Source organism: Lonchura striata, chromosome 5, assembly GCF_046129695.1.
Source record: "Lonchura striata isolate bLonStr1 chromosome 5, bLonStr1.mat, whole genome shotgun sequence".
Taxonomy (NCBI): Eukaryota; Metazoa; Chordata; class Aves; order Passeriformes; family Estrildidae; genus Lonchura; species Lonchura striata.
This window is the reverse complement of record NC_134607.1, coordinates 28,221,161-28,248,423: the sequence shown is the minus strand read 5'-3', so window position 1 is coordinate 28,248,423 and position 27,263 is coordinate 28,221,161. Positions and strand designations below refer to the sequence as shown.

The following is a 27,263-nucleotide window of genomic DNA, read 5'->3' as shown; positions in this document are numbered from 1 at the left end:
CTCAATACAGGGTAGTGGAAATGTATAAAATTATTTTAATTTTAAAGGTTTAATGTCGTTTTATTTCTTTAGAATGAAACAATGGTTGTTTTAATACCTTGTAATTGCAGAATTTATGTAATATATCATCCACTCACTGTTGAATTGTATCTTTTCCATTATTAAAAATTTAGGATTTTCTTATTTGTCTACTGCAGTGAATTATAGATATTTTAGAGGTGCTAAACATTTTTTATGACTGAGTTTTCTAAAACTTTCCTCTGTAAATGAATGTTAGGGCAATGTGCTCTTTATTTTAGCAGTTTTAGAGACATTAATTTATAAAAGATTGTAAAAGAGAAAAAAGTTGAGTTTTTGATTTTTTTTTCTAAGCAATTTAACCAGACATATATAGCACCATTATTTTTCAAGGATTGCATTGAATTAGACACTGCTAAGTTATGTCTTAACCTTTGCTGTAGTCACCTTGAACATGTAAATACATAATAATTGTGTGTGTTCAAAAGTCATAACTTATTGCAGTCAAATGATTGTCATTTGCCTTCTTCATATTTATCTTTTAAATATTGATGACAGAAAATGAAAATAATACTTCTTTTTTTACATACATAGCAACAGTCTGCTTATTAGTGTGGAAGTTGGCTTGTTTCTCTTGTTAATCATAATTTTGTCCTCTGATTTAGGCTATGTCATCCGTAGACACTTCAGGCATTCCTCAGGTATAGGAGATAACAGTAGAGAAAACCTTGAGAAAGTATGAATGATAAATGTATTTGTTAATACTATATATGAAATTACATTACTTTCACTACCCAACAGATGAGACCAGACTACAGAAAGAAAGAAGGAATCACAGATGGAAATTTAGATGCATTTTTTGTAAGCTGTTAGATAATAGCTTAAACATACCTGAAAAAGACTGTCCCTCTCATCAAGGCCCAATTTTCTAATTATCTTTGACAAGCAGAATTGCTGCAAAAGGTTTTATAATATTTGAAATCTATGTATGTGATATATTGTATCTTTGTGGATAGAATGAAACCAAACACATTTGACAGGATGCCCACACTGATGGTTTGTCCACTAACAGCCCACCTGCAAGTGAGCTACCATGTAGGCGTTGCAGCCAAGGCAAACCACGGCTTTGAGTGAAACAGCTCCAAACTGTGTGAGACCAAGTGGTCTAGTGAAATATTTCTTTAGAAATAAGAGAGTCTTTCTTTCTTATCATTAAATATGCCATCAATCTTTCATCCAAGAAGAAATTGATGTGTTAATAACACTATTCTCTTAAATATTTGAGCATTACTTAAGATATTAATGCTATACTGGTACTGTCCATTTATTACTAAAGAGAGAGAAAGATGGCTAATGACCAGAAAGACAAGACACTACAGTGTGGAGAAAGAATTGCTTAAAGGTAAAACTGAAGTGAACTGAGATTGAGCAGGTAAGAGGAGGAGGAGAAGAACATGCTCTAGGGGAAAGGAAGAAATATAGAGCAAAGTCATGATGTAAATCTGAAACAGTAAAAGCGAAAGTGGTAATCATTTTAAAACAATGAAGTAAAACAACTGCTTAGAAAATTCTATTGTGCAGTTATCTCTTAACTTTTACAATATTTGGTTTATTTCAAACATCTCATATGGTGCAGCAGTAGTCTGTAAAAAAAGCTATTGGTGGGGCGGATAGTGTGTGTGTATGTGTGGTGTTCAATATCAATAAAGCCCCTTTGCCTCCTAGACAGTGAAGAATCGCTGTGTTTATTGGGACTCTGGAAACATACCTAGAGTCAGCAGATTCCTACTCAGGTCAAAATGAAGTAGAATTCTGTTAAAATTATGTCACATTTTAAGTGCATACTTGGTAAAATCTTATTTAGGGTGGGATAAATTAACCTCTTTTTTGATTTATTTTATAATATTTTTACCTAAATCATGTTTAGTGCACAAATGAGAGAGATTATATTTAAGGAGTTTGGTAAGCAGTGCCCCCCTTTCCAAGGTGACATATGCCATAATGTCTAGTAAGTGATCTTCTTCCAGAGCACATATGTTGGGTACATATGGATACCAGTAACCAGTAAGATGCCATTAGAAATACTTTTGAGGATTTTATCCTAAATATTCATAAATATTGATGACTTTGAATCTAAACCTATCTGCAGCATTTTGTAATCATCATCATCTTCATCACCATCATCACAATGCTAATACTAATAACAATAGCATATCAGCAACTAACACTAATGCTAATAATCCCTTTTCAAAGTTTCCAAACCCCAATTTATTTTTTTTGTCTTAATGTTGTATGGCATTATGAAATGGCGCTTTTTCATCATATTTACTCCTGCCATCCCTAATGCATTACCAGGTGTGAGATTAATGAGTGGAGCACATGAGACCTGCCACAGTTAATCACGTTTGCAACCTTTCAGATACACAGCAGAATATTTCTTGCTGTGAAACATCCTTTACCTTTTAATCTCTGCTGAGCATAGTGCTAACTCAACACTGTAAGGTTTTTCTTACGTATTTCAAGTTAAGTCATCAAATTCCTCTTTCACATTTTTCTATCAAAGAGCTGTTTGTATTTCAAGGAAATATTGAAGTAGTCAGAGAGTGAAAATGATAATAGTAAACTTTTCTGTAATTAAAAACACATAGAAATATATGTGGTACTTTTGCTATGATACATCATAATATTTACAGATAACATATGTAATTTTTAGAATAAGTTTTAGTTCAGAGGTTTACACTTTATTTTCAATTTTTTGTGAAGTGTCAAAAGATCTGTACATACAATGAAGCTATTCATGTGCTCATTTATGTCATTGAATATAGGCAGAAATATGTAAGGCTTGAAAATTCCAAATAAATATTATTTTACTTCTAGAACCCTGTGAAAGGTCTCCATGTGAATAGATGCATCTTTTTGTTAATATGTATTTTTAATTGCAAATTTAGGAATGTTGGTCTAAATGTTATTAATAATTCTAAGGGGAATTTAGCATATATAGGTTTAAACAATACTCAGAATCATAAAATCACAGAATGGTATGGGTTAGAAGGGATTTTAAAAGTCATTTAGTTCCAGTAACCTTGCAATGGGCAGGGACACCTTCCACTATACCAGGCTGCTCAAGACCATCCAGCCTGGCCTTGAACACTTTTAGGGAGAATCCCCAACCTTGGGAACCTGTTGCAGTGCTTTAGCATCCTTACAGTAAATAACTTCTTTATTTTTGGTCTAAATTTATCCTCTTTCAGTTAAAAGCCATTCCCTCTTGTCCTATCACTAGATGCCTTTGTAAAATGTCCTTCTCCAGCCTTCTTGTAGCTGTTCTGTAGGTACCAGAAGGCTGATACAGTCTCTGTAGAGCATTCTCTTTTCTAGGAAAACAGTCCTAACTCTCTTAGTCCACCTTCCTAGGAGAGGTGCTCTAGTCATCTGATCATCTCTACAAACCTCCTCTGAACTTCTTTCAGCTGGTCTATGTCCTTTTTGTGTTGGGGGGCTGCAAAATTGAATGCATCACTCCAGGTGGGATCTCATGAGAGCAGAGTAGAGGAGGAAGAATCATCTCCCTTGATCTGCTGGTTACCCTTCTCAGGACAAGATATCAGCTCAGGACAAGATATCAGCTCAAGATATATTTGGCTTTCTGGCATGCAAGAGCACATTGTTGGGTCATGGTAAGCTTCTGCCAAACCAGCATCCCCAAGTCCTTTTCCTCAGGGCTGCTCTCAATCCATTCTCTGCAATGTCCACTTGCAGCCCAGGACAAATGCAAGTGCCCTGGGTCAGGGTAATTGTAAGCACAAATACAAATCTTGTCAAATTTCATAAAGTTCACATAGGCTCACCTCTCAAACCTGTCAGGGTCTCTTTGGATGTCATCACTTCCACCCAGCACATCAGCTGCATTATGCAGCTTGGTGTCTGCAAACTTGAAGAGGGTGCACTCAATCCTACCATGTATCTCATCAGGTCCCATGGACTTGTCTACCTCCAGGTTCTTCAGATGTTCTTCAACCTGACCTTTTCCTCCAGTGGGTAGTAGGTAAGCAAGCAGTAATAAGTGAGTTTCTTCTTCCTTATTTCATGTTATAGAAAGAATTCACTAAAAAAATGCAAATCAAGCATTTCTTGATTTAGCCCACTTTGTCTGGCCCTGACATTACTAAGAAAAGGAGTTTCCCTTGACCTTGCAATACAGGGTCCGACATCTTGTCTTGACTTCTTTTGGTTGAAGCTGATTTTAGCTCGTTTTGACTATGATAACTGTTGTCTAGAAATCATGTCACTGACACCTAAACTATTTTTAGTTCTTGTCTATCTTTGTGTAGTCATACACTGCATCATCTCATGCTAGTTAATAGACAATCATTCTCAGGAGAATGAAAATGTGGAGTAGAAGCACAGAGACCTGGTACTACAGGTAGCAGCCCTAGGTAGTGAACATTAACATTGATATTCAATTCATATAACTGATGAGTTATAACAGTGGAGAGTATGAAAGGCTGTGAAGGGCTCTGACTGCACTATGACCTGCTTAGAAGGATGGACACTGCCTGGAACTAGGAGCTTTTATCTCAAGGGCAACACGACATGAAGACCCAACCTAAACAGGCTCCCACAGGTGAGAAGGCCCATAACTAAAATTAAACAATAGGATAGGAGATTTTCCCTAATAAATCAGGCATGCAACTGTGACCAGAATGGCAACTGCCTTGACTCTAATATAAACCCTCTTACTATGCACAGCAGCTGTGCTTACAATAGCAAAATCATTTTTGGCTACATACAGACAAAAAATATATTTAAAATAGGGAAATCCATAAAAAGAAAAATAACAAAAAGTATTCTAAAAATAATGGCAAATACTATTTATCATAGGCTACAGGTACTTTTTAATATTTGAAACCTTTCTTTTGTTTTGGAAATACAGATTTTAACATGATCTAGATCTAGAAACTTTCAGACAGCACTAATGCTGCAGTACTCTGTACACTCTTAAAGCTAAACCTATAATTTAATTCAGACTTGTAAATCTAATTTCACAGAAAATTTCCTATATACAAAGACAACAAGGAAAAAAAAACCCAAACCCAATGAAAGTAAAAATAGTGCTCATTTTTGCAAAATACATTAAATGTTTAGCAACAGAATGATAATATTTTTAATTACTATTACCTGTATTATTTATGGTTTTATTCAAATAAAATAAATTACTTTTCAAATAGGTGAATAATAAGAAAAACTGGCTTTAATTAAATGAATAGCACAAGCTACATTTCATGAACTTAATTATATCATTTATGCACTGCAATAGCATTTAAAATCCCCTTTGTTCCTCTGCATGCTGCCACTAATATCAGTACCTTAAAAAGCATACATACTTATATTTACTTATCTTTGTATGTTTTTATATTTGTTTTATACTATTGATCCAATGATACAAACCATAAATAAATTTACATTAATCTTATTCAAACCTCTATCTAATCTTGATTTTTTTTCTGTTGAATTCTTGTTTAGTTTACTGTTCTTGTACCTTTGATGGGTTAATATCTGGTTCCTTTATCCTTATGTATTACATTTTATAAAGACCTCACAGACTGAACATTCCATAATATTTAAAGCCATTAAGTACTCAACACATTTTTCATTATTACTATTCCCTATTTTCTTCAATTTCTAAGTCTGAGTAGGACCTGAAACTTGTCTCATCTCATCAAAGTTGAGAGGCTTCAGAGTTGTATTATATATAAGTCCTATCAAGATTCACAAACTATGCATTCCTTCATCTGCTTCCCCTGAGGCACCCCATGCATCTGATCATACCCACCAGATGGCTTGGTCTTTATAAGACAAAGCAAACACAACTGGTTTCAGCAAAAACACAGATAGGAAAAAACGAATGCTGCATTCTTCCCTTGGCTTACTAGCCCACAAGTCAGAATTCTTGCACAATAAGGAAAAACTGGATTCAGTGCCTTTCACAGCCACTCTTCTATCTTCTGTGTATTAATATCAAAATATAGACTGATCTCCAATATGAGAAGGGATTTATATACTGCTGTCGAGAAAAGAGGCAAAATGAAAATAGCTTTTAAGTTGCTGCAAAGTGCTCACCTGGAATACAGGGAAATTAATTATTTTCTTGTTTGAAGAATTATCACTATTAAGCACTCAGTCTGTGGAGCATATACCTCACTAGAAGTCATGCTTCATTGTAACGATTCCAGGAATTCCATGAGAGTTGCTTACTGATTTTTTTCTTGTTTATTTCATGTATTTTGATTCCATTGATTTGTTTCAGTTGCATCAGATGACTGATGGTGTTCCTTGTTAACAGTATTACCTCCTTCTGAAGCAACCTAGAAGGACCTGTCTTGTCACCTAATGTCCTAAGGATCTCTATGTTATTAAAATACATAGGAATTTAGGAGTTGAAATAGAATTGAGACTCTAAATGCACTTGAATTTGGAAACATCCACAAACATATATACTGAAATACATAGTGTGCACCTATAAATTTGTAAGAGAGTTCACCCCGTTTAGACTACCATTCAACACTTTGTGAGGTTTTGGCTGGGGTAGGGTTAATTTTCTCTGCAATGACTAGTGACTAGGACTGTGTTTTGGATTTAAGCTCAAGATGATGTTGATAATATAGAGATGTTGATAATATAAAGCTCATTATTGCTGAGCAGGACTTAGAACCAGGCCTTTTCTGCTTTTCACATTCCTACACAGATGAGGAGCCTGGAGGTGCAAGGGAAGTAGGGAGGAGAGAGAGCTGAGACAGATGATCCAAGCTGACCAAATGGATATACCAGACTGCATGACATCATGCTCATTTAATGAAGTGGAAGGAAGGAGGACGAAGAGGGCAGCAGTGTGATGGTGTGATGGTGCTGGTGTTCCTGAGTAACTGTGATGGGGCCCTACTTTTCTGGTGATAGCTGAGCACCTGCCTGCTCATGGGAAGCAGTGAATGACCTTTCTTTTGCTTTGTTTAGCTATGTAGCTTTTGCTTTCCCTAAGAAACTCTCTATCTCAATACACAACTTTTCTAGCTTTTATGCTTCCATTTTTCTCCCTGATTCAGTTGGTAGGAGAGTGAATGCCTGCATGGTTCCTGGCTGGGGTTTAATCACAACCCACTTTGAAGAGTGATATTTATAGATATTAGAGTGATTTAGTGTGGAGAAGATCATTGAGTCCATATGTTAACCAAGTCCACTCAGCTTCGTTCCTAAGTGCCATATTTATGTTTTTTAAATACCTCCAGGCATGGTAACTCAACCATTTACCTATGTACCAATGCTGCTTTTCAATGATAAATTATGGAAAGGGGCTTGGGGAGCAGCTCCCTCTGTATCCTTGGGGGAACCCATCTAGCTCCATAGACTTGTGTGCATCTAAGTGGTGTAGCCGGTTGCTGACCATTTTTCCTATGGAGACTTTATTCTCATCCCCATCCCTGTCTTTAGCTCAAGTGCTGGGTATTTATAGAATAACTGGTCTTGCTATTAAAGTCTGAGGCAAAGAATGTATTAAGTATCTCTGTTTCCCTCAGCTCTTGTCACTAAAAATAAGATTAAGTGAGATATGGAACTATACTAACTAATCAGAAGAAAAACAGGAGAAAAACAAGAAACTGAAAGTATCCAAAGTAAGTCAGGTACAAAAATATCTCGATCAGATTTTTTGCCAAGTTATGAATGGAAATTAACTGTATCACCATGTCTTGTTCAATATAAGCAATCTTACATTCCTACTCTTAATTTATAGCTAAGAATGCAACATTTCAATGGGTGACTAGGCCATTAAATTTGCAGTTTCAAGTACAGTACTATATATTACTTTACACTTTCTCTTGTGTACCAAGTCCTCCCAAACCAACTCAGTAGGTTCAGCCCAGATTACTTCCCATCAAAATCAAGTTTCCCTAAAGTTCTGTCTCATGTTTCTCTAACATCCACTGTCTCATTCATCTCCACCTGGAGAGTGGGTTCTGCTGCTACCTCTGGTGCTATGTAACATGAACCAGTGCTGTGGGATGAAATAATATTGTTATCCCTGGAACAGTGAAGCAGGTCAAGCAAGTGCATTGCAGACTGAGGGTCCCCATTGACTATATCCTATAGAGAAGGAAATATAATTGTCATCTAATTAGATTGTATGCAAGATGAAGAGGTATCAACAAGATAACAAACCTCATCACATGATATGGATTATCCTGGTGACTAGTAAAAATCTGCTTATTTGCTACAAACTAGAAAGAACCATATTTAGATAACAATCCCTAATACATTTTCTGAATGTATTTTCTTCCTCTAGCAGCTAGAAATAAAGGGACACTAGCACCAGTCAGTCTCAAAAAGGTTTGTCTGTGATTGTCTAATATGCAGAATTTGATTTGGTAGTGATTCATTTAGTAGTGTAAGCATGGTTTCAGATCACTTAGAGACCTAAACTTTTTTTTGCAAAGAATACATCCCCTGAAAGCCTTGCTGGAAGCTCAGTAGGTGTAAATTAGCGCTTCCCATCTCTTGGTAGCCACAAGCCTTTGCAGCACTTCACACATCAGCTGGTGGAAATGTAGACTCCTGTGGAGTTAATAGGCAGCTCAGCAGGGTTTTGGAGAAGATAGGGTGACATGTTGGAGTATAGATTTATAAACAGGATAAGACGTATTGTCAATTTATGTTAAGTCAAATGATGCATGGAAAGTATGAGCTAGTCTGAGATATCTGGGGAGAAGAGATTCTACACTTTACCACAGGATAATAGCAGGCATATGGGCAATTACTGCAAGCCCTAAGGTCACACAGAAAATCCTTAGCAAAGATTGTAAATCCAGGTTGAAGTCCTGATGCATACCATCACCTCTCTTTGCCTCTTTTTTCTTTTTATTTAAATGTGAATATTTCAGAAGGGTTATACATTTCTGCATTAATCAAACAGCATGTTTCAGCAAGTAGGATTTAAGAAGGGTGAGGTTTCAGAGATTATCAGTATTTCCCACACCTTATCTGCAAAGCAAGTCTTAATAGTAGGAAAACACAGCTTGAAGTCAGCTTCAGTTGATTTTGGTGGGAATTGCTCAGCCCCCTGCTTCTCCATTTCAATGGAAGACAGCATGGGCTAACTGCACAAGATATGAATGCTCTGTCAGCTTCTAAATGGGTGACTTGTAAGAATGAAGTCAAAGCATTTCTTTGAATTTCTGCAAGCGTGTATTTCTCTCTCTTTTTTCTTTTTTCCCCTTTCTTTTAATTTGCCAATATTTTTCCCTTATTTTTTTCTAATTAAGTTGGCTGTAGTTCAAGAGAAAAACATCCCAGTCCATATGTCACTATGTTCATTGCAGGCGAGTGTGGTAAAAATATAGCAACCTCTTCTATGTTTTTCAGTAGACTGTAATAAAACTGTGTTTATTAGTTATGTGATTAAACCAAAATATCAGTTTCACTTTATTTTAAGGAAAGCTAAAATCTAGTGTCTTGAATACACAATTAGCCTTCTTAAGTAAAATAATTTTTAAAATAAGATTTTCAAGGATTTTTCCTGTCTTTCACAAATGAGGCTACATGCCTGAATTTCAGAGAGTCAATGAACTCTAAATAGATTAATGTCTGGTTCACTTCCATTCCCCACTGCATATCTGATTAGATATATGTTACTTTTCCAATAGATACAAGTTATCTGGGAGGAAATGTATCACCAACATCATTATGTTTTTACCATGACTGGGAGGATTGTGTGACATCTTAAAACTGGAGAGAAGAGTGCTTTAGATTTCCGCAGCCAGACCTCTGTGAGGTAGATCCCAGCAGCGAGCCAGGAGTGTTTCTTTATTGCACCCTCACTCCAAGGACAAGGAGCAACAAGCAGAAACTGATGCACAGGAAGTTCTACCTGAACAGGAGGTAGAACTTTACATTGTGGGTGACTGTGCACTGGAACAGGCTGCCCAGACAAGGAGTGGAGTCCGCCTCACTGGAGATACTCAGGAACTGTCTGGACACAATCTTGTGCTATGTGCTTTAGGAGGACAATGAACTTGACCAGATGAGTCACTGTAGTCTCCCTATTGTATTCTGTCATTAGGACATTTTTACCTTTAATAAACCTTGAGTAACCTATTTTTCATGTTTTCTATTAATTTATCAACTTTATTTTTAGAACTTATAAACATTTGGATTCTATATTATCTCATGGTACTATTTTTAAATGTTTAGTTTTGGAAAGCTGCTTCTCTTCAATGCCTATTTATTGAAAAGATAAATAGAAAAAGGAAATCTGAGTTTCACATAGCAGTCGAGATGTTAATTCATCATGTGTTTAAGCAGGATTATATTGACAGGTTGCATTTTGCTTTCTACTTCCTTTTTTAATGGCTCTTATGATCTTGTTTACCTTTTTTTGATACTGATTTAAATCCTACTGATGTTCCATAGTTCCATCCAAAGAGTCTAAAGTAACTTCTTCTTGAATGGCAGCAGCTGATTTAGAGATTTTAAAATCATTCATGCAATTTATACTTAATGAGAATGTAAATGTCTTATTTTTTCTGGCCATAAATAATGGTATTGATAGTATTTTGGTTACCGATTACTTCATTTTAGTTTGTATATCTTATAATATTAATTAAGTTGGAACTGATATTCAACTAATGTCATATTTTTATATAATTTTGGCCAAAATATTTCTTACTCACTTTTTCCAGGGAATCTTGGATGTAAATATCTCCCTAAGAATTCTGTGACTCATATTTTGCTTTTGAAATCTATAAACAGCTCATTACATTTCCAGATTAAATTTGTCATCTGTTGCCAAAATGGAAGCAAGTGGTATAAATCAACTAACAATTGCTGTGTAGAACTTCTTATGTACTTCAAGTGGTAACTGTTTATATGTTTTACTCTTTTATATGCATTCTCAACCAACAAATATTTGTCTTTGTCCTTTATGTCTTTAAATTGAGTCTGGTTTTGAAATCACACATTTCATTCTATATTTAACACTGTCAGTATTTTTAACCTACTTCACATAGATAAATTCCATATTCTCCACTTGTTTGAATACTCAGTGTGAATATATATTAATATTTTTTGAAGAAACATCTGAATGAGAGAATGGGTTTCTATACAACTGTACTGCCTCTGAAAGGGAGGAAAGAAACTAAACTGGAAAACCATTATTTTTCTATGTCTTCCTTTGCTAACTGCTTAGTCTAGATTATGAGGCAAGGTTTAGTTTATGTACCTCTTTTTATGACTCTAATTATTCTTTAAAAAGTTAGAATTTTGCCTGTTGACACTGCCAGAAGTTACTATGAGGAACGGGGATGTGCATTAATGATGATTGTGTTGCAGCCCAGATATTTTATTTTGATTAAGTATCACACTGCCTATAAAATGCAATTGTTCTGTTGAAATTAATGATTTTCTCATTAACCTCTTATTATGTAGGCTATTATATATCTTGCTTTCACATGGTCTCCATACAGATGAATGGTCCCTTATAAACTCTGCTTCAGATGAAATAAACAACTGGGAATTTCAGCAATCTTAGATTGTCATAGAAATTTTCATCAGGTTTAACTGTGTTGGTTTCAAGACCCTTAATCCCAAATTGAAATTTTTTTTGACATAAGAATCATACTGTTAAGAGGATGTGAAATTTATAGTAAATATAAACAAAAGACTCTTTCTCTCACTAGCTCACCTAAGGGTTACTTGTAATTAAAGATATTGATTTTTTTTTTCCTGTATCATTAAAGCTTGTGTGTGTCTGTATGTGTTAGGATCTCAATAATTTTTAGTTGCAATACAACAAAGAATCTTGACAACAGTTAACAGAGCACAAACAGCAAGATTAATAGATCTGGACTCACACAAGAAATTTGATTCCTGAAAACCACAGCCTTGTAATGTAAGACAATTTAAAATAACAAATTATTCGGAAAAAAATCTGAAAATAGGATGGTGAAGGATATGTGATTTTCCTAAGGAGCAACAGCATGCAGCTTCACAACTTTTCCACTTTCAAGGGACTACGTTCTGCATTCAATTGCTCCAGAACTCTGTGGGGTAGCAATATGATTTCCTTCAGCATTCCCTATTGTTTTAAGTATGGGTGCCCTGAAGGGAGGGCATGCATCAGGCTCTGAGCAGAACCCAGGAAGGGGAGTGGCTGATATATCAGCAAGAGGCCTGTTATAAGCTGGCTCTGACCTTCAAGCAGAAATCTGTTCCAGTATTGTATATTTGTTTAACCTTCGCAAGCATTCAAAAGAGTACTCATTTTTATCTGATCGGAAACACAAGATATTTTTTTTCAAAGGAATGCTACCTCCTTTACCTGAAATACATCTTTCCATTCTTGAATATAGAAGTCAAGTAAACAGTAAATATCAAGGACAAAAGATACAAATCAGAACAGTTTCAGATAAGAGGTAAGCTGTTAAAAAGATAGATGTAACATATTTTCTATATTTAGGGGAATTTGTAAACAAAGGAGCTGATCTTTGAAGACTTAACAACATAGAGCTGCTAAATTTTAGGCCTTGCTAGAGCATTCTCTATTAAACTTGGAGGTAAGACCTTAAGAAATCAATTGTATATATATGTATATATGTGCAGAGGCACACACACAAACATGCCTTTTTTGCTGTAGTATGCATACTTTCTGTCAAGAAAGTAAAACAAAAAAGGGTCTTTTTATGAACATTTCAGGACTGAGTTAGTCATAGTCTTGATGAAGCTCACTCAAAGTCAGAGGAATTCTTCTGTCTATTTTTGACTAAATGTTACCTTTATGAATTACATTTTAGAACTGTGTGAGCAAACCACTTTTCAGTTAGTGCTCCCTTTTTGGCAAACCATGCCCAGTCACAAAGACATGTCATGTTAGATAATGAAATATGTGCAACTTACGTTCTGTAATGCCAGTGCAACTTTGCATTGTTCGCCATGCTAGGGAAAAAAAAATAAGGCTGATAAAATCCAAAAGACATTTACTTTAGGCTGTGTAAATAAATTGACACTGTTAACAAGAAAAGGATTAGAGATTAATGTTTATCAAGTAATTCTTCTTTAGTACTTTAGGTATGACTTATACGCAGTTCCCAGCATACTCCTTGAGAACACGGTGAAAATGGATAGGCTACCACAAAATATTTCCAAGAGTTACTCTTCTTAAAGGCATGTTTCATATAATTAAGCAAGTAGAATTTCTATATTTCTAATCTGTCTCTGGTGAAAATAAGCATTGTTTTAATTTATCCATATTGCTACACTGTTTTTAAGATCTGTTTGTAGATCATAGATACAGTATAGCAAAAAGACCTAACCTGTCTCAAAAACTCCTGGAATGATCTGCAGGGCTTCCCTTTCCACTCAGCATATTCCATGACTGTATGATTCTATATTAGCTGGGCAGCAATGTGCCTTCATATTTTGATCAAAGCTATGAGTTTTGACCAAAATTATTCTCCTCAGAGATAAATATTGACATTAACATTTTTTAATATTTTCTTCTATGCTCTGGACCTTGGGAAAGAACCCACCCTTACCAATGCTGTGGGTGACATCAAATTGCTGTATTACAGAGGGAAGTTACAGAGGGAAATATTCCCATGGGAGTTCAAAAAATCCTGCACTTGGAGGAGAATAACCCCATGAAATTGTCCAGGCTGAACAACATCTCTGCAAAGACAGAACCTGAGTGTTGTGTGAGCAACAAGTTGAACATGGATCAATTTTCTTTGTGGGTTTCTTTGTGAATTCTAACCAGCTATGGCATCAAAATTATTGCTACAGGTTGAGGGAAACTATTAGTCCTGAGTCTATTATCCCAGAGTCCATGACTCTGCATCAAGAATAGTTCATTTTTGAAACAGAAATATCAGGAAATAGAGATGACTGTCAAAGTGCCACCAAGTTGTCTGGGAAATGGAGCAGAAGGCATACAAGGTCTACTTGAGGAATATGGTTTGTTCAGCTCAAGAAGAAATGTATCAGAGAGTCTAATAATCTCTTGGTGGGAGGTTAAAAATTGGATATTGACAGACTATTCTTGAAAGTACACAACAACAAGCTGAGTGGTGCTGTTGACACATCCTAAAAGATGGGCTGCTGTCCAGAGGGACTAAGACAGGCTAAAGCGGATACACGGCAATCTCACATGGTTTAATTAGACCAAATACAAAGTCTTTCACCTGGGTTGGGCAGTCCCCCACACACATACAGGTTGCAGGATGAACAGATTTGAAGACTGAGGAGAACTTGTGGTGTTGATGGATGAGAGACCAGCAATGTGCACTTGCAGCCCAGGAAGCCAAACATGTCCTGGGCTGCATCCAAAGCCCCGTAGGCAGCAGGGCGAGGGAGGGCATTCTGCCCCTCTGCTTCACTCTGGTGACACCCCACCTGCAGGGCTGCATCCTGCTCTGGGGTCCCAACATAGCAAGGACATGGACCTGTTGGAATGAGTCCAGAGGAGGCCACTAAGCTGATCAAAAGGATAGAGCACCTCTGTTAGAAAGAAAGGCTGAGAGAAGTGTGTTTGTTCAGTCTGGAAAACAGAGCGGCTTAATTGCAGCCTTCCAGTATCAGAAGGGCACTTGCAGGAAAGATGAGGCAAGACTATTTACAAAAGCATGTAGTGACAGGAAAAGGGGGAATGAGTTCAAATTGAAAGAGTAGGTTTAGATAAGATATTAGGAAAAATTCTTTACTGTGAGGATGGCAGAGCACTGGAACAGGCTGTTTAGTGTAGTTGAGGATGCCCCATCCCTTGAGATGTTCAAGGTCATGTTAGATGTGGCTCAGAACCAACTGGTTTAAATGAAGATGTCCCTTCAGGGACAATTCCCCTGAAGGGGGATGGAACTAGATGATCTTCAAGGTCCCCTTCCCAACCAAACCATTCTATGATTCAAAAAAAGACAATGGTCACAACCTGTAATAGAGAAATTCTAACAGCCTATGAAAAAAAAATATTTTCATGAGACTGTTTAAACACAAGAACAGGGACACTGTGAAATTTTAATAGAGATTTCCCTGATTTGTCAGAATTTTTGAAACCATATCTTCATTGAGGAGGTTGTCATATTTATGACTCCAGAAGTTCCTTCAAACCAAATTTTTTATGATGCTGTGATTTTCTCCCTATATCTGGGACACATTTTGTTATTAAATCTGAAATTTTTGATGTTCAACAGAACTCATCAGGTTTGCTAGAAGATTCCCTGAATAATTTTTCATGGCTGGTGTTACATAGGTGATCATCCTTTAAGTGATTTCCTGCTCTGGCCTAACTTAAAACAGTGTCAAGGGCAGTGAATATATGAGATGTATCAGTGTCCATCATTATGGTGTGGAAGAAACATGGTGTAGAAATAATAAGCTGATTGCTCATTTTCTTACAATGGAAATTAAAAACTGAAAGCCAGGAGAAGACAACACTCTGATTCCATACACTACATAAAAAATTATGTGTAAAAAGTATGTGAGTTAAGGCACTAGAGGAATCATATGCCCAAACAGCATACCTAAAATTAGAATGAATTATTCCAAATCTTCATTTCCAGATGGAAGATGATATGAAAAGACAGTCATGAATGAAATAAAATAATTATTTGCATGTAAGCAATGCATTCTCTTCAAAGGAACAGTTGCCAGTTAATTACAGGTTGTGAACTCTTTTTATACATCATGGAATGATTCATGAGGGTATTAAGGGAAGATTTCATAGTTAAGAGCAGACAGTGAGATTCTCAGATGATGTGAATCAGAACTTTCCTTTTTGCCTCTCTCAAGATATACCTCTGTATTCATTCAGAAAATCTAGTGAACAAATACCAAATATACAGCTTCACAGTTAGAATATAATGTATTTGTATTTAATTTTTGAATATTATAGTAAATTGAATTTAATTCTGCCATTGAAACCAGCTCTGCAGGTCTGCATCATTAAGTAGAGGAAATTGATTTTGTTTCCTATTGGTTTTATACCATTCTCCAAGTCTTTGCAAATACAGCAACAAGGAAAAAAAAAAAATGGTAGCCTGAAGCTATTCCACAGCAAACTGTGATCTTGTCAGATCTTATCAGCTCAGACAAGTTGGTCCTGGTCTGTAGCTGGGGTGACTGCAGCGGGGAAAAAATGAATTTAAGGGATGTTCCTATCTTTAGAGCTTCAACCTGGCACTGCTACAGCAAATGGTTTCAATCTTTACTGCATGTTTTCCAGCTGATTTTTTTCCTGATTTAAGTTGTGCCTTCCTTTCCTGAGTTTGAGAACACTGAGTTCCAGCTTTCTCTGTGGGTGAGAGGCAAAAAGATGAAATTCAAACTCTGCTTTTCTGATACATCTAGGGAATATGTTAGATTTGTATGGTTTTATGGCTGCATACTATTCCCACAGAAATAATTTAGCAAAATGTCTTTTTCTAATCTTTAGAAAGAATTTTTGGGTGACAATGAATTGAACATGAAAATTAAAAGAAGACTATTACATGAAAATTAAAAGGAGACTAGTGATGGAAAATTCTATGTAGATAAGAAGCATGGACTGAGTAAAAAAGCAAAATATATGAACAAATATATCAATATCCTGTTAATCTGAATTCTTGCTTTAAATTCATGAAAAGGAGAGTTCACTCTTCTTTGTGCATTCCTGTCTTCATTATACACATGGTTTGATGTGCAATGAATTACCTGACATAATAGGGTATGCTGGGATTTGAAATGGAAAGAATGCCACCTGGTTGATAATGTAGGTGGGAAGAAAAGAGAAAAAACCCACTCAAAAATCATAGAAAGAAAAATAAGAAAATAAAGTGATAAAATAAGAAAATAAAGATGAATTAAAGTGAATTAAAACAAAGAAGAAAATATTTGAAAAAGAATGAAACGAGGCAACCCAGTCTTGTATTAGATATAATGATAAGACTCATAGCCCACATGTAACCACCTGCAAACTAACATCTAATCTCAAATATCTTAACCTCAAAGCAAATCCCAGCTGAAGTGTTTAAAAACATCAGTAATATGCATATGTTTTCTGTAGCTTGTGTCTTTAAAGTTTATCTGCTTTCAAAGATTTCCCTTGTTTTGCTATTCCTCATGACTCCTATTTCTTCCATAAAAATAAAAAAGCCACCTAGTAATAAGACTGAAAGTACAGTACACAAGACTTGGAGAATGTTCCTTTACTAACACCCAAAAGCTGATAATTCAACACCAGCATAAAAGCTATTGATTTGGAAATATTTCTTGAAATCCAAAATAATATGTCACCACTGTACAGAATAGAGGACTACTTGAGTTTTCTTCCTGTTCTCATTCTTTTTTGAGGAGAGCTGGGGCACTTTATTTTCTGGGGCATCTTAACTCTCCAGTGTGTAGCTCAGAGAGGAAAGGTCTATTTCCACAGCATCTCTCTTTAATAATTTCCATCATTCTGAAGCAAGTGTTTCCTGTGAAAAGTTGTGGAGACAGATGCAACTCTTGTGGTAAGACTAGTTCTTTTCAATACAGAAGTCTGCAAATTTTGTGGCCTTTACTGTATGGCAGATGTTCAGAATTCATCTATGTGAGGATGAAACGTAATACGCTACTTTCAGAAGACACATAAGTCAAAAGAACATGCTCAGTTCATGTTTCATTTAACCGAGCCCTGAATAAAATTCTTATTCAGATTCCTTATAGCAAAGAATAAGAGTAAAGGAAAAGAGAGAGAGAGAGAGAAAGAATGAGAGAGCTGCAGAATCATATATTATGCTGAGTTGGAAGGAACCCACCTGTATCATCAGGTTCAGCTCCTGGCATTGCGCAGCACCATCCCCAAGAGTGTGTCTGAGAGCATTGCTGAAACTCTCAAACTTTGTCTGGCTGGTGCTGTGACCACTTCCCTGACCACTTCCCTGGGGAGCCTGTTCCAGTGCCCAACCACTCTCTGAGTGAAGAACATTTTCCTGATATCCAACCTTAACCTCCCTGACGCAGCTTCAGGCTGAACCCTTGGGTTCTGTCACTGGTCACCACAGAGCAGAGATCAGTGCCTGCCCCTCCTCTTTCCCTCATGAGGAAGATGCAACTGCAGCGATGTTACAGACTCTTGTGCTCCAGGCTGAACAGACCAAAAGCTCTCAGGTTCCCCTCAAGGCCTTTCTCCATTCTCATGGCCCTCCTCTGGACAATCTTTAATAGCTTAATGTCTTTTTTTTATATTACAGTGCCCAAAACTGCCCACAGCACTCAAGGTGAGGCTGCCCCAGTGCAGAGCAGAGCGGGACAATCTCCTTCTTTGCCCGGCTGCCAATGCTGTGCCTGGTGCACCCCAACACAACTGATGCTCCTGGCTGCCAGGCCACTGCTGACTCACGTTCAACTTGCATCAACCAGGATCCCCAGGTCCTTTTATGTAGCACTGCTCTACAGCCTCCAATTCCTCAATCTGTCCATAAATCCAGGGTTCTCCCATTCCAGGTGCAGATTCCATCACTTTCCCTTGTTGAAGTTAATGCCCAATCCTCTAGTTTGTCAAGGTGTCTCTGCAGGGTCTCCCTGCCTCTGGCAGAGTCAACAGCTCCTCCAAGTTTTGTATCAGCTGTGAACTTGCTTAGTATCCCTTCAAGTCCTACATCCAAGTAATTTTTGAAGATGTTGAAGTGCACAGAGATAAGGATGGAGCCCTACAGACCCCCACTAATGACAGGTCACCATCTGATGTCACCCCATTCACTGTAACCCTTCGTGCCCCACCCATGAGCCAGTTGCTCACCCATCCCATGATGTGTTTATTCAGCTGTGGCTGGACATTTTGTCCAACAGGATCCTGTGAGAGACAGTATGGAAAGCTTTACTGAAATCCAAAAATATTACATCAAAGAGCACTTTGTATAAACTTCACAATATGGTGGAATCAATAAAGTACAAAAAAATATATCACTTAGAAAAATAGCACATGCTTTCTGTAAGAAAATTTTGGTAAAAACAAATAAAATTCCAGAGAATTCTAAGCTATTCATAGGAGTCTGCAAATCCTGTAAAAACAAATATAACATTTTAAAAAAAAAAACAAAACAAAACAAAATGAGATCCTTTTGCCAGGTAGTTTCAAGAAGAGTACTGTGAGATCACTTCCAGTCCCACTATAAGCCAAAAACCACAGTAATCTTTGAGAGTGGTTCCCGAGAGAAAGGAGAACCATAGCCTCTTTCTGAGACACCACACTTTCTTATTTTTTGATACACTACTGCTCCTTTTTAGATATATTTGTTGATAGAGCTCATTGATTTCTCTTGAGATCTCTATCAAACAGCACCTTGGTAAGTTTATAAGGTGAAGCATGAGAGATACTGCTGTTATTATTTCATGACATGGAAGACCCTTGCCAGGTTTAGAAAGTAATCCTAAACCATCAGGGCTCAGTCTGCATGGTAATGCATATAAGCCTTTAGAAGTGTTGGAGTATCCTGGCAATTCATGAAAGTGTCAGTCATTAATGTCAGCATATCTAATTGAAGGGTGCTGCTCAATTCTTTGAGACTTTTTCATTGCTTTAAATATGTGGCACATATATATCAAATCTTAATATCTACCAAATCATAATACCTGCCAAGAAGAAGTACTTCCCTTCGTGAGAGAAAAACATACCTTTATTCCTTTAAGAGTTTGTCTTTGTGATTATCTTTAGTACAGTCATCCTGAGGAATGAGAAAAGGGAATATCTCTTTTATTGTATGAAAATTTAAGGTCTTTTGGTTTACTGCAGCCAACTCCAAGTGTTACAATATCGATTATTTAAATATCTGTTTCTGCTCTGGGTATTTTCCTGCTGACTGGCAGATTCCATTACTTTATCTGCTGAGGAATTCAGATTTGTTAAAGTTATGAAAAACAGCACTGTGTACGAATCATCAATCTCCCTCCATTGTTAGCACTGAGATGTTATGGGGACAGCTGGCATTTCCTTGACACGTTGTACGATGTCCCCAAAATCTCTCATCTTTCTAGACCTGACAGAAAGAAAATTAATCGTGCAGACAGTGATTTATCATTTTGAGGATTATCCAGGCAGCCGCTAACACTGAAAGTACGAAGTGTGCTGCTCGCCGTCGCAATCTGCGCCCGGGCTCCGCGGCGGCGCTGGCGGGTCCCGCGGGGGCAGCGGCGCTCGGGGCGCGGGCGCGGCCGGCGCTGCCTGGAGGTGGCAGCAGCGCTCTTCGGGGCGGGCGGAGGCTCGAGCATCGCTTCTGCAACACGGCGGAAACCGAGCGCAAACATGAACTTTTAAGTCGTGCTTTTGCGATTATTCTAAGGGTATCCTCGTGGGTTTTTTTTAGAAGGAAATAGCTGCTGTTAAGGTATGACAACCTCTCTAAAAGCTAAAATATCTGAAGAGATAGAATGATACTGCAGAAATGACTTATAAACCACATCTTCAAAAGAGACCTTGCATTTCCTCTCTGGAATGCTCTATTCATTTGCTGTTTCTTTTTTAGATAGATACACAAGTCTTAATATTAACCGTAACATACTGAACACTTGATTTTAAATTAGGATTGTGGAATTAAAGTCAAATTAATGTAGGAAAACCTATACCTGTTCAAAGACATTCATTAAAGAAAATCAGCTCTTCAACTTGGGAAAAAAATTAAAATTATTAGAACAAGAGTGAGCCAACTAACTTCATTCTCCACATTTCACTCAAAATCGAGTGATGTGTTTGTCAGGTGTGCCAACAGAGTCTGGATGTCCATCCAGTAGTAAATATAGAGCATGTGTGGGTCTCTTACACTGAAGCTTTGTGAAATTTTATGAAGCTTTTTCTAGTGCCTGATGTTTTCTGTGTTACATTCTTTAGGGAGAGCAAGTTTGTGGTCCCAGTTCCTATTCCTCCACCAGTCCCAATGGGTTGTGGCACATAAAATGCTGTATGGCTGCATTTTTGTATATTTCATTAAGCCCCCTGTGAACAAACGCAAATCTGATGGTAGGTCCCAAAGGAATGGAGAATTATATCCTTTGTTAAATTGTTCAGGAAAGCACAGCAAGTCCCAGTATATAATTCTAAGACAGGGACTGCAACTGTAATTTAACTTTGTAAAACTGGACCCTTGATGGGTGTCTGTCCACCCTCTACCATTAAAAAACTGTCCCACATGTTAGTTTCTTCAGATTGGACTATCTAAGAACAGGGAGAAAAACAGATGCAAATCCTGGTGCTTGATTTAATCTCAAGTGCTTTGGGGTTGATGGAAGCACCTATTATCCCTTTTAAGTTATTCACTTGTTAATTTAATCCATGACATTGATCTCATTTGTGTCAAGTCTGCATAATGAAATCAGACTATTAGTTTAATTTTTCAATCAGTAATTTGCATACTAGAGATTCAATCTGCCTTTCTTACATAATGAAACCAGGAGAGGCCTGAGCCATTCAGCAGTGATGGTAGAGCACCATATAGATCAAAACCACCCCACATTTATATGAAAAAATATGAACCAGAGCACATTTATGTGTGTGTCATTCAGCTGACATAGGCAAAAGAAAGAGTTAGGTGCTTAAACTGTAAATCATAGCTCTGATTTTCTATAGAACTGTGCACAGCCTGTGTCCTGTAATCTGTGAATTTCTCATTGTTGTCCTCTCTTCCGTCATCCTAGCAGTGCAGTCTTTAAAAAAATGCTACAGAAAACAGTGTGCTGCTCATTTCTTCCTTTGTATTCATCTCAAATGAATATCTGTTTGTGCAGCTAGTATGTGCACATTTCCCTGCAAATATAATGTAATTTTGATTTGAACAAACAGCTGTCTCAGCCCCTCTTTGACATTGAGTGCTAAACACTCACATTTCATCCTGCTTAGAAATTATGAAGATAGGGATGTGGAGAAAAGGCAACAACTAACATGGTTTATATAAAATCTATGGTTGCATTGGCAGAATTCCTGCCTGGAATGGGAAGGTGACACAAAGGATCACCGTTCTGTCCTTATGTTTGTCATCCACCGAGTCTCAAACAAAACTACAGGGATGTTCAAAATATTTTCTTCTGGACATATTTCATTTTGTACAAGTTAATAAGAAGACTACTAAACATTAGTGAAATTACAGGCTACTCTTGATATTCAGGCACTCAGCTGAGAGATACCTTAGCTAGAAGCCTAGTCCCAGGTACAGCTCATTTTTAAGCATCTATTCAAAGTGAATGACCAGGATTTGTAGAAGGATTTGGAGAAGATAGAATTACAAATCTCAAGTAGAGGGCAAATGGCTCTCCGGATCTACCTCTCTCTTTTATTGCAAAAATCCCTAAATAAAATATATTGTGTGCAAAAAAGTGAAATTAAGCTAGTGAAGGGACTGGAGCACAAGTCTGGTGAGAAGCATCTGAAGGAGCTGGGGTTGTTCAGCATGGAGAAAAGGAGGTTCAGGAGACACTTTATCATGTTCTGAAACTCCCTGAAAGGAGGTTTTAGCCAAGTGGGTGTTCTCTTCTCCCAGGTTTCATTTTCTTTCACTTTCATAGAGTGATTTTATTTCTTTATCTACTTGTTTGTATTTTGTTTTTGATTAATCCAAATAAGACCAACCTCATCAGTTATCTTTACAAATAGACTGCTCTTCCTGAATCCAAAATGTACCCTGTACTTTTGGAACAGGAGATAGTCATTGACATTGCACACATAAATGATTTGGATCATTTGGGACTGCAAAAATAATATTATAAATATCAAAAACTTCTACTTTTGGCTAAATTTTACAGTATTTAAAATTTTGCTGTCAAAATAGTGTATTAGGTATTTTGTGATGAGTGATTTTTAAACGTAATCTTTACTTCTTCCTATAAATGTTTAATAGCCTTAAATGAGTCTGCTTATCTCCTGAGCTAGTCCCTGACTGAGTTTCTGAAATTCATAATGTTAAAATACATGCTGTATAACCAATACTTTATTTGTATGGATGAAATGATCACAAGCCACAGCTAAGCTTCCCAGCCTGACAGCATATATGAAGGATGTTAAAAATGTCTACATGATAATGTGAACCAAAGAATGCCACATCAAGTGTTTAGAAAAGCCTTCAATATTGGGAAATAAATATGTGGCAGGCATGGAAATTACATTTATAGTTAATAAGAATGCTATAGAATAATTCAGTTTGGGGACTGAAAATTATTTTTCAAGGGATTGATCTAAATGAGTTAAAGCAAGAATCCTCAGAATAAATGCTAAAATGTGAATAAAATTGTGTGTACTTTCAGATGTTCTGCTATTTTGGCATTGCAGTGCTGCATCTAAATTACAAATGAGCTCAAGGGCAGGGTACAAGAGCAAAGACTGCATGTAATTTATGTGGGTTAAGGAATACACCTTATATAGAGAACTAAGGATTTATTGTTAGATTAATTAATGTGAAGGAGATATTATTAATTCAGTCACAATTAATTACTAAAACAGCTTATAATGACAGAATTGAAACTGATAAAGACAAATATTTTAGTATCAAACACTCTTCCCTTGTGTTAGGCTCACCCCTGAAGCCTGCCCTGCATGCTAAGCTCAAAGGCACTAGTCCCCTGCAGGAAGAAGTGCAAGTACGGTGAGTTGTCAACATCCTGGCTCATTTGGCAGTAAACTTCTTTTATTGATGGAGGATTTCTTCCTTCTTGCTCTTCAGTGGACTTAAAACTTGGTTTATATATTTGCTGACCACCTACTTACTTCATCTTTATTTGCAGATCCCTATTTTCACATGCTGTTGAGTTTTATTATATATGCAATGTTTTACATGTACTGCATATTCATTCTTTGCTTCTTTGCTTTCCTCAAAACTATTTTGTTATTCCCAGTTAATAAGGCTTCATGCCTTCAGTGAATAGTAACTGAAAATTTGTGACATATTTTTGTGTCCCTGGCCTGAGCAGTATCATATTTTCAAGGCCTAAATCCTGATCTTGACTCACACTGTTAGTGTCTCTGTTTCAAGCTCTTGATTTTCTTCGCTAGCCTTCAAGCTGTGACTTCCTGATAACAACTAATATTTTGCTACCACAAACTAATCTGAGAAACATCCTTTCTGGAGTGACACTAAATAGATCAGTCTGCAAAAAAATTATCTACTGATTCATTTCAAATATATATCTATCCATAGATATTACAGGTACAGAACTTATAATGTAGTTACTGCATGTTATTAATATCTAATGGTTACCTTGACATCTCTGATATCAATATTTCTTTGCTTCAACAGAGTGCTTATATGCTAACTGAAACTGCTATTCTAATATCTATTATGCTTTTCTAATATCTGCTACTCAGCTCTGATCTAATGTCAGCAGTCCCAAATGTATCCTCAGGTACATTGGTGTTGTCCTTCCAGTTACCCATACATTCACCCATAAATTCCTGTACAAACAATTAATCTTCATATATGCATGTGTGTTAGTGTGTCCTTCCAAAGAACTTGTACTTGAAATATGAATGAAAAATTAAAGGTAATAATTTTTGTAACAAGGTTTCAAAAGTTCTACTTGGTTTTCCAGATTTGTGGAGTAGAATCACAACCAATGAATCAGGAGGCATGGATAGATGTGTCACTGGACCTTTCCAGAGGCCTCTCCACTAGATCCTGGCAGGAAGCATGTTGTGCTGTCTGTTGCCACTTCCCTGCCTTTGTCAAGTGTCATGCGCTGCTGAAAATAAAACTCACTGCCACACACACAGAGTGAGAAACACATCCTCTCTCGAATGAAGTTCAGTATTAGTGAAATGATTGTTTCCATTCTGTTTAACTCTGCTGCACATAGGCTTTTACACTTTCAGCAAGCTAATGCAAACTGGTTGAACTAGCAGTTGCTGATGAAGTTTTCAGCTTTACATGTATTTTGTGAAATCAAATCTATTCTGTCTCTGTGCTTTAGGGAGCACTAAATGTGTGTTACGTAATCACAGATGAGTTGCTACCTAATCACTGGGGAAACTGCATCTCCTGGCCTAGAAACTCCAAGCTACAAACAGACAAATATCTAACACAAAGAGACACATTGAGAATTAAGCTCACAGGATAAAGCATTTTATTTACAAAATCCTAATATCTTCATAAGAAAAAGAAGTGATGAAATTGTGAAGTGAACACAACTAAAAGAAATAATATCTGTGGTTTGTGGAGTGAACAAGATTTACCAACAATCTTTCATCTTTCTCATTTCAGCTTGGAAGAAAATACCAGCTGGTGGTATGTTTTGAAATGAAAGTTCTATATTTGTAGTTCTAAATTCCTCAGAATTTTGTTATTTCTTTTAAGAATACTGTATTAAATTTTGTTGTTTTTGTTTTCTTTAAAGCAAAAGTGCTGCTCTTTATGCCCTTCATGGGAGCTTGACAGAATAAGAAAGACTGTGGGATGAAATATTTCAATGGCATAAAAAAAGGCAGTTAAAAATGTAACAATCTGCTGTAAGGATCAGAGAGTTAGAAATCTGAAAAGTTCACAGACAGATTCTAGTCCTGGTGCTATGGTACCTGTTGTCTAGCTTTGATCAAATATTTTCAATTTTTGCCATTTTACCCATCTATGTTAGAACAAATGTCCCCAGTTTTCCCTGATAGGATGATAATGCATGACTAGTTTGATACTCAAATAATACTATTGTTTAGTATGTGTCATAAAAGGTTTCAATCATATGCATATATTCAAACATCATAGTATGTTCCATACTCAATTTCAAAAAAGTTAATTTTTGATAGCTATAACTTTTTAAAATGTCAAATAACCACCCTGAAGACTTTTTTGTGACAGTTATAGCAAGAATGAAATGTTCTGCACAATCTGTTCTCTATTTGAAAGTATAAGTGTTGGAAAACAATTATCTGAAGATGGAATTTTTTTTCAAGAATCAGTATGAAAAAGGAAATTCTAGAAAGAGTTCAATGGAATCATGGGAGGAGGGATTTGAACAAAGTAATTTTTACAGTTGAAATAATGTATGTCAAGTGTTTTACATAATAATATTTTATAATTGATTTATGATTACTGAAAAAAGGAGTTTATGAAGACATCTTTAAAGGACCTTTTAATTCAGTTTTTCTAATAGAATTTGCTAAAATAATTAATAATGCATATAGTACTTTCCTATGTTGTAATTTTTTTTTCCTAGTTAATGGATACTGCTTTCAATTTTGTGTTCAATTACTCTGATTAATTAAGCTTTTTTTCCCTTATTTCTATTATCAGATTAAATGTCATAGGTGTTTCACTTTGGGGTAATTAAACATCCTTTTAATAAGAAAAACTAATTTTTGTTTGCTTGTTTATCTTCATAAATATCCTTCTAATCCTACTTCTTTTCTCATGGAGAAAGCCAAGAGGGAGATATGGGAATGCAAATGCTTCAGAATTTACCTCCTCACCTTTTTTCTCTGCATATGAACCAGAAAAGGAAGGAATTACAGGAAGATATCTTTCTTTTCTGCAACCCTATGTCTACCACTGCTTCACAAAGAAAGAAAAATTATTTCCTATCAAACAAGCTTCTGTAACATTTTTTGTCATTAAGTAATTCTGTATTTTTTAAAATAAAAATACAGGGTACTTACAGGTTTTGTCTTTGTTCATGCATTGCACTGGAATTGAGACTCTGCATAATTTCACTGAAATTGGCTGAGAGATGTGCAGACCTATTTTTCATGAGAAGCCAAGGTGCAAATATTTTGTATGTTGCATGCTCAGAACACGTAGTGCACTATGAATAGTTTTAGAATTTCCTTGCAGACAACGTTTGAAAAAGGCATTTTTTCTGGATCTTTCTGTGATTTCTAATGCTGTCTCTGTCAGCAGCAGCCATCTGCTTCACAGCAATGATACTATCCTATTTCCTAGGGAGGCAAAAATGCAATGCTTTGATATACACTCTTCATGGCCACCTCTTGACTACACTGTAAATTACTTTCATGGAATAAGACTGTCCCCTGAACACACTTATGGCAGCATCAAAGATTCTTCTTTAAGTTGCTTCTAATAATCTTCCATTAAGTTATAGAAACATATGCCCATATATGAAGATTAATTTTAAATCCTAATACTTCCATTTATAAATGAATCCTAATAATGTTATGCTTATCTTCTTTATAGCAGATACTGTCACAATGGAAATGGTTATTGGCTCAAAGATGGACCCTGCAATAAGTGAAAAAAAATTGAGTCAGACTATAAAATATGCAAATCAAT

The 27,263-nt window shown here is 36.4% G+C and overlaps 1 long non-coding RNA gene across 1 annotated transcript in view; it reads right to left on the bottom strand.

Moving 5' to 3' along the window:
- LOC116183157 (uncharacterized) overlaps positions 1–26,665 on the bottom strand; it is a 37,898-nt gene extending 11,233 nt beyond the window's left edge. The window contains exon 1 of the long non-coding RNA XR_004147703.2: positions 26,633–26,665. This is a non-coding gene — a long non-coding RNA (uncharacterized LOC116183157). The remainder of the gene's footprint in view (positions 1–26,632) is intronic.
- Positions 26,666–27,263: the final 598 nt, after the last annotated feature.